Source organism: Mandrillus leucophaeus, unplaced genomic scaffold (genome assembly GCF_000951045.1).
Source record: "Mandrillus leucophaeus isolate KB7577 unplaced genomic scaffold, Mleu.le_1.0 Scaffold198, whole genome shotgun sequence".
Lineage (NCBI taxonomy): Eukaryota > Metazoa > Chordata > Mammalia > Primates > Cercopithecidae > Mandrillus > Mandrillus leucophaeus.
In genome coordinates this window covers 574,911-587,352 of record NW_012102009.1, presented here as the reverse complement: position 1 = coordinate 587,352, position 12,442 = coordinate 574,911, and positions in this window count along the sequence as shown.

The following is a 12,442-nucleotide window of genomic DNA, read 5'->3' as shown; positions in this document are numbered from 1 at the left end:
TAAAGCCTTAAACATAAGATTTGAAACTGTAAAACTCGCAGAAGAAAACATAAAGGAAAATCTCCTTAATCTTAGTCTTCTCAACAATTTTTTGGATAAGACACTAAAAGCACGGGCAGCAAAAGCAAAAATAAAATGAGACTACACCACATTTAAAAGTTTCTTCATATTAAATGAAACAATGAACAAAATGAAAAGGTGACCTATGGAATGGGAGAAAATATTTGCCAACCATATATTCAATAAGGGGTTGATATCCCAAATATATAAGAAGTTCCTACAACTCATTAGCAAGGAAACAAATAACATGATATTTAAATGAGCAAAGAATTTGAATAGATATACTCTAAGTAAATGAAAAGGTGCTCAGCATCACGAACCATGAAGGAAATACAAATCAAAATCACAATGAGCTATCACTTCACACCTGTTAGGATGGCCATTATCAAAAAGTCAAAAGATAACAAAAGTTGACAGGGATGTGGAGAAAAGGGAACCCTTATACACTGCTGGTAGAAATATAAATGTGTATAGATATTGTGGAAAACAGTATGGAGGTTCTTCAAAAAATGTTGGTCAAAGTGTAAAAACTTTTAGTTTTGAGATAAATAAGTTGTGGAGATATAAAATACAGCATGGTGACAATAATTAATAATGTATTATATATTTGAAACTTGCTAGGAGAGTGGATCTCATCACAATAAAAAAGATAACTATGTGAATTGATGGATATTTTAATTAGTTTAATGGTTATAAACATTTCATAATATATACATAAATCAAATCATCATATTGTACACTTTAAATATATACAATTTTTACTTGTCAGTCATACCTTTAAAAAGCTGGAAAAAATGAACAAGAAAATGCAATGGGTCAAGAATAAACAAGATACTCTACAACAAAAACAAAAAGATGAGAGGACTTCCTCTAAAAATAATCAAGACATATTATAAAACTACAATAGTTAAGACAGTGGTCTTGGCACAAAATTAGATAGATAGACAGATAGATAGATAGACAAAATTCTTAATAAATATACATATTTACCAGTGAAATAAAATAGCCAGAAAGCAGGCTGTGGATTTTTGGTGAAATGTCCCTACAGAGCCATAAAGAAAAGACAGTTATTGTTTTTTTTCTCCCAATAAATAGTTCTAAGATAATTTTATCTTTAAATGGCTAAAATAAAATTGGCCAGACTCAAAGCTTAATTTCAAGAGGATTAGATCTAAATGTGAAAAAGAAAAATAACAAACTTTTACAAAATGGTATAAAAGAAAATTTTATGACTTCAGTGTAAGGTTTTCTGTTTTTTTAAAAAAAGATAAATGTACATAACTATTAAAAATGATAAATTTGACTACACTAAAATTAAAAGTGTCTGCTCATCTAAGACAATTTTGAAAGAAGAGAAAAGCAAGCAGCTGTGGAGCAGAAGAAGGTGAATACAATATGTACATTTCACAAACAACTTGATCCAAAAAATAAAGATTTTTTTATAAATCATTTTTAAGAGAAAGGTAGTTTTGTTTGAAAACAAAGAGGAAAAACATCAAATATCCATATGGCTGATAGAATAAGTGATGTTGCTGAACTTCATTAGTAATCAAGGAAATATAAATAAAAGCACCATAAGATACCATGATATATTACCAAAAAGAAAAAAAAAAAAAAAGAAAGATGCTAAAACTAAAAAGACTGACAGTAACAAGCATTGGAGAATACTTGAAGCCACACGAAACTTCATATATTACTGGTAGAAGTAAAATTTGCTACAACTGGTTTGGAAGAGTTTAACATTATCTACTAAATTTGAATATACACAAGCATCATGAAAAAAATTTTACCCTAGGTATTTACAAAAAAAAAAAAATTGTGTAAATATTTGCACCAAGAGGCATTTACAAAAATGTTTATAGTAGGATTGTTCATTACAGCTAAATATTCATCAGCAACACAATGGTGCCATATCCATACAACAGCAAGGTGCTAAATATTCATAATGTGGGAATACTACCCCACACAGAGCATTAACTACAGCAGCATGTAACAGCATGAGTAAATCTCGTAGAAATGTTGTCAAGCAAGAGAAGCCAGACACAAAAGAACACATTACTTCATTTCTATAGGGTTTAAAAACAAGCAAAACTATAGTGTTTAGGCATGCACATTTTGGAGTAAAAAGTGAAGAAAAGTAAGAAAGCAACTACCATGAACATCAAGAGTAGAAAGTGTGCATTGTAACTCAGAAGAGCCATAGAAGGGACTTCTGGCTTGCTATCAGTGTACTATATCTTGCTCTAGTGGGTGGCTACATGGCTATTCACTATACTACTATACTAGTTCTACATTATGTATTCTGTAATTTACTGTGTGCTTGTTATATTCCAGCATAATTTTTTGAAGTATATGATAAAATAAAACAAAAAAAGTGTTACTTACAAAGATCTCCTACCAAAATTGACACTACTAACCACTAACCACTTCTTTGTTTATTAAACTGTCTTAACAAAAGAGGGTATCAATATGGCTAATTAAAACAGTATTTGTAAAGAGGCTGTTCATCATTGGCAATCAAGAAAATGCAAATAAAAAGCCATGCTTATAAACTACCAAACTTCCTTGATGTTTTTCCTGCTCTTCTCGACTTTTTTTCCCCTCAGTCTCTTCCACCTCTCAAATTTTATTGAGCCCGAGGGTTTTACCTTTGCGCTTCTTCTTTTCTAACTGTATACGCTTTCAAAGGAAACTTCACGCTGTTTGAACTCTACTCAGGTACCAGCGGTACATCAAAAACAACAGTCCAAACTGAACTCATTAGCTCCCACCTCAAACTTTCTTCCTCTTCCTATGCACCCTGCCTTATTAAATTTGTTTGTTAATAAACTTCTATTGAGTAATATACTTGAAGTAAACTCTGGAAGTACTTTGCTAGACTGCAAGGATATAAAGATGTATGTAACACACATTTCCCTTGCCCTAGCAATGTACTTGAAATACAGTAGGTACCAAATAAAAGTTAAGTGAATGAATTCATTCACTAGTATATCCTCAAGGTATATACAATCTAATGGGTCCGCAAGGACATAGTTCAGAACACAGCTCAAATACTTGCACAAGAATTCCCAAGGTTTGATTAACCTAATACCTATAGAGATAGTATGGAATAGTCTAAGCCTTTATTACCCTTATGATCTGAACTGTGGGTTGATCTAGATTATTAATGCTGTCAAGCGAACACAGAAATCTTGAAATCTTTCCCCCTCTGCTGAACTACCCACAATATATGAACTAACTCTTCACTTAAATATTATCTTAATATTCTGTGATATTTGGTCTTCATACCAGGTCCTTGACATATGGTTCTTAAAACCTTTGGAATCTCTGATGTAATAAGAGTGTCTCTTGTGTGATAATGAGATGACGGATGGCTAGGGGCCTCTTGTTGGCTTTAGAATGGGGACTGGTCACCAGAAAGTCCGAAGACATGATTCCAGGGTTAGGAATTTCATGCCCACCCTCCCCCACCAACCTCTAAGGAGGGGAAAGTAGCTAAAAGTTGAACTGATGACCAGTGGCCAATGATGTAATCAATCACGCCTGCACAATGAAGTCTCCAAAAAAAAAAAAAAAAAAAAAAAAAAAAAAAAAAAACAAAGGACAAGATCTGGAGGGTCTTTCCGTGAGTTGAACATGTGGAGGTTCCTGGAGGGTGGTGTCCACAGAGGGTATGTAAATTCCATGTCTCTTGCCATATACCTTGCTTTCATCTGGCTTTTTATACATATACTTTGTAACATCTTTTATGATAAACTGGTCAATGTAAGTTAAGTATTTCCCTGAGTTTTGTGGGCTGCTCTAGCAAATTAATTGAATCTGAGGAGGTAACCATAGGAACCCCAATTTGTTACCTGTCTGTCAGAAGCACAGGTCACAATCTGTGCTTGTGATTGGTGTCTGAAGTGGGGGCAGTCTTGTAGGGCTTAGTCTTCAACCCGTGGAATCGGACACTATCTCTAGGTAGATAGCATCAGAACTGAATTTGATTAGTCTGCCACAGAATTGCCTGGTGTATGGAGGAAAACCTCCACTCATCTAGTGTCTGAAGTGTTGAGTGACTGTTTAAGAATAGAGCGTAAAGAAAACATTTTGGTTTTTCCTATATCCACATATATTCTAATAAGCCAACAGATGTTTATTAACAGGCTCTGGAGCTGGCCTGCCTGAGTCTGAAGCCTGTTCCACCCCTTGCCAGACAGTGACCATGGTAAGTTTTTCACTTCTCTTCATCTCTGCATCCTCAGTCTCACTGAAATCATTAGGAGTTGCAATGATAGCAGCACTAGGATTGAACAGACTGGGTTGCAAAGTTCTTACCACTGTGCCTGACACAAAGAAATTGATCAGTCAATATTAACTGTTGCTATTCATTCAGCAAATATATATTATACAGTTGCTATTTGATAGGCATTAGAAATGCATTAATGAGTTAAACAAATATGTTCACTGCCTTTCTGAAGTTTTCAATACAAAAGGACCTGGCAAATACACAAACAAAATCTATTCCTGAATAAATTACTATGTTTTTGTTTGCAATTGGGGAGCTGTTCAATTTTTCTGGAAGTTAGGTGACTTCCTTCCCTGTACACCTCTTAGGGAACACGTGAACTAACAACAAAAGGGGACCCCCAAAAGATGCTATGTTCCCCAGTCTGGAGTCCTGAGCTGCAAATGACAATGAAAAGCTGCAAATATCTTCAAAGTTGTCTTTGGAAGCTAAGTTAATGCTACTCCATCCTACCTGCCAATTTCCTTTTTTCATTCCATTTATTTTCTCTCTATTGTTGTGAACAACAAATATATGTAAAACAAGAGAGAACTGGGGAATGAAGATGTTTCTGAGACAGAAAGAGAAGGCAGAAAGACAGAGATAGGCAGTCCAGAGTTGCATCAGAACATTTGTAAAATAGATATTTTTTATTCTGAACTTGAATTTTAATTATTTTAATATGTCTACCTCATTCTTCCTTTAAAGGAAAGGAAGACAAACTACAGTCTCTACAGATACTCTGTAGAAATAAAAATGTTACTGTTCTTAAGACAATAAATATTTCAGCAGAAAAATGAAGAAGTGATGTAAATGTGCATGAGAAAACCAGTGGCAGGCTTTGGATTCTCTTGGATCTCCGGTGTTCTTTCTTCACCGGGTGCATATGGAGAGAAAAGGAGCATTCTCTTGCACTAGTCATTTATTATTTATTTTTATGCTTTAATTATTTGTGGAAATTCCTGACAGCTTCATATTCAGCCAGTTTTACTGACAGTCAGGATTGTGCATTAAGGAGTGGGAGGACAAAGCACCCACTGGAGAGGAGGAAACAGTGCCAGCAGTTTCATGGTTGGGAATTGCATAGCTGAGCATTGAGAAATAACTTGATTTTAGGAGGATGATAACAAATTTTAAAATGATGCTAATGACACAGTTTGACGTCCTTCTTGGGAGATGTTTTTAGAATATTTTCCACTGGTGTAAAAGAAGGTAGCTGAAACTCGCTAGATGTGGGAATTTTCTTTCACTCTGATCCAAGTGTCACATCACTGCTCTCTGTGACTATAGGAGACCCTTGAACATCCCTGGAGTGAGATGGCACTTGGTTCTGAAGCAAGGGCCTGACAGTGTGATAATAAGGACTCAGGAAAGTTAATCTAGTTACATGAGAATTTACTGAAGTCCATTCATTCATTCGTATATTCATTTCATTCATTCACTCTTTCACAAATATAGAGTACAAAGCACTCTGTTACATATTAGATTGCAAGACTATTTGAGCAATTTAGTTTGAAAGAATGAAAATCTGGACCAGAGTAGTGGCTTTAATATCTTCCTAATTCTTACAAATTTGTTTAAACCAGAAACGGTTTGTGTTTGTTTTGGTATTGGTTTTAGTTTTGGGTTTTAGGGCTTGTTTTAACCTTGGTTGTTTCTCTGTTTTCACTTCTTTGTTTATTTGTCTTTCAGATATCATCAATGGTATTCACTCATCCATACACAAAGTTTCACCCTTTCATCCTGAAGATCAATAGGACTCATTGCTGTCCAGGATATGACATATTTTAAAAACTATATCCAAGGTTTTATTACTTTATTGTTATTTCTAGCACTCAAATAATATCTACCATCCCTGTAGCACCTCTTCCATGCCTGGCATGATTCTAGTTACTTTAACCTCATTATCGCCACTCCTCAAAACAGAAAAGAAAGGAGATTGTTGTTATTCCCATTTTACAGATGAAAAAACCAGGGCTCCCTGAGGTTAAAAATAGCTTCATAACTAGTTAACAGTGAATTAGGGTCTCAATGTGTCTGACTCAAAAGCCCACACTCTTCAGTTTTACTTTTCATAAAAACTTGACCTTAAAGAGTAGCACAATGACAATTACAGTTCCTCTAAATTTATACCAAAATGGGAAACTGCTCTTGGGTTTGCCTTCTTTTATAGCAGCTCCCCAGGGGATTCATTTCAGCAGTTTCTGACAATACAATGAGCACACAAGACAGGCATTATCTGCTCCCTGCGCTACGCACCAGGACCTCGAGTTTCCTTATTGCCTTGCACATCACACTCTTTTCTTTGAAGGGAATCCCATTTTCCCACCTGCATCCATCATTCATCTGTCATCCCATTCAACTAGTGAGGTTTTTAACTAGATGATTTTTTTTTAATCTTTCTTGGCTAACCTTGTCGCTCAAGGTCTTTGCTCTGACTACAGTTTTAGAGCTCACTCATTTTCTTGCCCCCAGCTCACCCCTTTGAGAGTAGCAATTAATACAGATAACTGTTTTGTTGGGTTTTGCTTTTTACATATTAAAGGGCAGAGGCAACCAGCTTGGGTTGGTCTCAGCTTCCTTTTGATCTTTCAGGAGCCACACAACAATATCCATCTGCACAACCTGAGAAGGGTAATTTAGGGATGGTTTAAGGAGTAAGCTTCAAGGTGCTATTGCTTGAGGTTTGAAGAAGGACCCATTACAGCAAGAGCATGACCTTTCTCAAATACCTCTCAGAGCAGCAGATGTACTCTACTGAAATCTCACCTCCCTCTTCTGATGCAGCGGATGAAAGTGCCTCTGAAGAGGAACAAAGATCTGTGCTATCATAAAACATAGCATTTTCCCATTGCATTTAAATTGAGTATATTGCTCTTTCGGTTTTGCTAAGATTACACAAAATGTAATTACATCGACACTATTCACCTGGGAACCTAAGAAACGAATGCTAATGCAGTCGCACTGGGGGAGGGAAGCCTCTTGAATGGTGAAGACACTTTTTCCCGGACCAGAATTTTGCCTGGTTTTCTCAGTTATAATCAATCCAGGCAGCATAGGAAAGCAGTGTGCCTCTGCACTGCTTTAGAATCCCACAGTTTCTCCATATGGGAACACATGTGTGTTTATTTTTTAGTGTTGGGGTTCATGGACTAAATGTTCTCATTTCCCGTGTTTTCCTATTTAGTCTGCCTAGCAGCCTTGTGAATACCCATATATTCTCTGCAATTAAAATTTAATTTAGGACTAACTTAATTTTAAAATAGAAGTTGAATCAAGTAATGTGGGTTTGGGGCCTAAAACACTTAAACTTTTTGATTAATATCTCAAAACTGGTGTACCATGCCTCTAGCATTCTTTGGGAGTAGGATAAAGTTTCAGACATGTGTATTGGGTTTTTTGTGTGTTTTTTAGTGATGAGGTAAAATTAGTATAAGTGGAATCCTAGTTGTTTAGTAGCTTGTCATCTCAGTAGCCACAACTAAACCCAAGAAAATGTGTCTTAGCAAAAAATCAAGATCTTTATGTGGCTTGCTCTTTATAAATGAACAAAAACTAAAATATAAAAAACTTTTTACTTGAAATTGACAAGAATGACAATGAGAATAGAAAATGAGAAGAAAAATAAAATACAAGCATAGCTCAGAGAATTGCAGGTTTGGTTCCAGACCACTGCAATAAAGCAAATATTGAAATAAGTGAGTCACACACATTTTTTGGCTTTCCAGTGTATATAAAAGTTATGTTTACACCATTATTAAGTGTGCAATAGTGTTATGTCTAAAAAAAATGTACAAGCCTTAATTTAAAAGTGCTTTATAGTTAAAAAATGCTAATGACCCTCAGAGCCTTGAGCAAAATCTCATCTTTCTGCTGCTGGAGAGTCTTGTCTCCATGTTGATGATTGCTGACCTATCAGAGTGGCAGTTGCTTGAAGGTTAGGTGGCTGTGGAAATTTCTTAAGCCAGCCTACATTCAAGCCATTCAAAAACATTAAAGTGTGCCACCCCACATTAAAGTCCTTCAAGCTACAGTGAAGGTTGCCACATCAAATGATTCTGCCTTTCATGAAATATTTCTTTGCAGCATGTGATGCCATTTGACTGCATTTTACCCATAGTAGAACTTCTTTCAAAATTGAAGTCCATCCTTTCAAATCCTGCCTCTGTTTTATCAACTAAGTTTACAAAATATTCTAAATCCTTTGTTGTCATTTCAACAATGTTCACAGCATCTTCTCCAGGAGTAGATTCCATTTCAAGAAACCACTGTCTTTGTTCATTTATAAGAAAAAACTCCGTATTCACTCAAATGTTATCATGATATTGCAGCAATTTAGTCCCATCTCCAGGCTCCGTTTCTAATCCTAGTTCTCTTGATATTTCCACCACATCTGCAGTGACTTCCTCTACTGAAATCTCAAATCCTTTGAAGTCATCCAGGAGGGTTAGAATCAACATCTTCCAAACTCCTGTTAATGTGGTTATTTTGACCTTCTCCATGAATGATGAATGTTCTTAATGACATCTAGAATGGTGAATCATTTCCAGAAGGTTCTCAATGTACTTTTGCCCAGATCCATCAAAGGAATCATATGTCAGTTATAGCCTTAGAAAATGTATTTCTTAAATAATAAAACTTGAAAGTCAAAATTAATCCTTGATCCATGGGCTGCAGAATGGATGCTATGTTAGCAGGCACAAAAACAGCATTAATCTCCCTGTACATCTCTATCAGAGTTATTGGGTAACTGGGTATATTGATAATGAACAGTAAAAATTTGAAAGAAATGCCTTTTTTCTGAGCGGTAGTTCTTAACAGTGAGTTTCAAATATTCAGTAAACCATGTCATGAACAGATATGCTTTAATGCAGACTTTGTTGTTCTATTTCTAAAACACAGGCAGAATAAACTTAGCATAATTTTTAATGGCCCTGGGATTTTCAGAATGGTAGATGAGCATTGGTTTCAACATAAAGTCACCAGCTGCATTAGTCCTTAACAAGAGAGTCAGCCTTCCTTCAACTCTGAAGTTAGGCATTGGCTTCTCTCTTTCTTTGGAAGTTCTAGATAGCAGCTTCTTCTTCTTCTTCTTCTTCTTCTTCTTCTTCTTCTTCTTCTTCTTCTTCTTCTTCTTCTTCTTCTTCTTCTTCTTCTTCTTGATGGCACCTTTTTCATCCACACTGAAAAATCTGTTGTTTGGTATTGCCATCTTCATCAATTATCTTAGCTAGATCTTCTAAATAACTTTCTGCAGCCTTATTTTAGCACTTGTTGCTTCGCCTTGCACTTTTATGTTATGAAGATGGCTTCTTTCCTTAAACCTCAGGAATCAACCTCTGCTAGCTTCCCAACTACATATCTGCAGCTTCCTTACCCCTCTTAGCCTTCACAGAATTGAAGAGAGTGAGGGCCTTGCTTTGTTAGGCTTTGGCTTAAGGAAATGTTTTGGCTAATTTCACGTATCCAGACCACTCAAACTTTCTTTATATTAGCAATAAGTCTGTCTCACTTTCTTATCATTTGCATTCACTGAAGTAACATTTCAAATGTTCTTTGCATTTACAACTTAGCTAACTGTTTGGCACAAGAAGCCTAGCTTTTGGCATCCCTTGGCTTTCTACATGCCTTCCTCACTAAGCTCAAACATCTCTAGCTTTTGATTTAAAATGACAGACATGCAACACTTCCTTTCACTTGAATACTTAGAGGCCACTCACTGCAGGGTTATTAACTTGTCTAATTTTTATATTGTTGTTTCTCAGGGGCTAGAGAGAAAAAAAGGAAAGAACTGAGGAAATGGCCAGTTAGTGAAGCAGTCAGAACACACACAATGTTTATCAAGTAAGTTCACCATCTTATATAAATGCAGTTTGTGGTGCCCCTCAAAAATAGTAACATCAAAGATCACTGATCAAAGATCATCATATCAAATATAATAATAATGAAAGAGTTTGAAATATTGCAGGAATTATAAAAATGTGATACAGAGAAAGGAAGTGAGCACATGGTATCAGAAAAATTGCATGCATACACTTACCACAAACACAGAGTTGTCACAAATCTTTAATTTTTTAAAAAGAAATGCGTTATCTGCAAAGGTCCATAAAGTGCAATAAAATAAGCTGTGCCTATGAAATGGGATTAATCACAATAATTTTACAAGTTTTTAATGAAGATTAGAAATTATATGTCTAAAGGAAATAACAAGAAACCAGACACACAAAGGAAGAGAGAAAGCATTGTCATAACCTTCATCTTTATCCTAATCATACAACCAAATTACAAGGAGCCTTAATATCCATTGTGTCACTTTATTTAAGGCTAACAAGAATTCTCTGGAGATCATGAGGATAGCTAGTAACAGCATAAATATTATAGGTAATGTGTGTTGAGGTCAACAAAGTCTTAATTGAGCATCTACTTATGTTCCAGGCACTACACTAGGTGTTAAAGATGCACTGGTGAGGGGGAAAAAATGTTCAGTTCTGGGTTGAGAGGGCAATTCAGGAATACACAGAGCCAAATACCACGAAAACTATAGCAAAATATTTTTTTCTAAAAACAGACATAAGCCACAAAACTGAGGAGACCAAGAGAGAAAATATGAGTAATAAATGTTTGGAAGCCAGAAAGAATATAGTCCAGAAGTAAGTGACCTACAAGACAAAAGAAGGCTAAGTGCTGAACTGAGAAGTGATTGAAAACCAACCCCTACATATAATATTCTCCAAGCTGCCACTGATGTCCCAAATGGGGCCTGAACATTCATATTTATAGGCTGGGTAGAAAGAGAAGATCCCTCTTTTTCTATATAACTAAGAGGTATACTGGCCTTGGAGTATAACTTAGAAGTTTCTGTACTTTGGACTCTAAAGCAGCTTGAGATCTCACTATGCTTTACTGGGCTGAATCATTACCATAGAATCAGCTCTCTGCCCAGTTCTGGAAAGGAAAGACAAGGGAGCCAGGAAGCCTAATGATCTGTCTTTTCAGGAAGATTGCTGAAAGCATTGGAAAAGTAATTAGGTTCTTTTTCACTCCTACCCTCTTATCATCACCACCATCATCACCTCTACAGAGATACTGGAAGCTCATTCTTTGCAGAGAGTACAGGGTCTCTGACAAAGTAGAACAAATGGGTATTATACTAAAAAGAGGGAAGTTAAATTTTCATATATGTGCTGAATGCTAAGTGAAGAAACCCTCAGTCCTCTTCTTCCAGTTGGCCCTTAGAGTCTTTGCAATTAGACTTGTACTTCTAGGCAGGAGAGAGGTGACTTCTCTGAAGGTTCTAACTCACTTTTTACCCCACAAAAAGATCTAAAGATGGAGGGGTTCCAAGATGGCCAAATAGGAACAAGTCCAGTCTGCAGCTCTCAGCGTGATCGACAGAGAAGACTGGTGATTTCTGCATTTCCAACTGAGGTACCTGGTTCATCTCACTGGGACTGGTTGGACAGTGAGTGCAGCCCATGGAGGGTGAGCCAAAGCCGGGTGGGGTGTTGCTTCCCCCAGGAAGCATAAGGAGTCAGGGGATTTCCCTTTCCTAGCCAAAGGAAGCCGTGACAGATGGTACCTGGAAAATTGGGACACTCCCACCCCAGTACTGTGCTTTTCCAACAGTCTTAGTAAATGGCACACCAGGAGACTATATCCCACACCTGGCTTGGCAGGTCCCATGCCCAAGGAGCCTTGCTCACTACTAGCACAGCAGTCCAAGATCCAACTGCGAGGCAGCAGCCTGGGCTGGGGGAGGGGTGTCTGCCATTGCTGAGGCTTGAGTAGGTAAACAAAGCGACCAAGGGGAGCTTGAACTGGGTGGAGCCCACCACAGCTCAACAAAGCCTGCCTGCCTGCCTTTGTAGACTCTGCCTCTTGGGGCAAAGCATAGCTGAACAAAAGGCAGCAGAAACTTCTGCAGACTTAAACGTCCCTGTCTGACAGCTCTGAAGAGAGCAGTGGTTCTCCCAGCATGGAGTTTGAGCTCTGAGAATGGACAGACTGTCTCCTCAAGTGGGTCCCTGACCCCCATGTAGCGTAACTTGGAGACACTTCCCAGTAGGGACTGAGTGACACCTCATACAGGCAGGTACCCTTCTGAGACAAAGC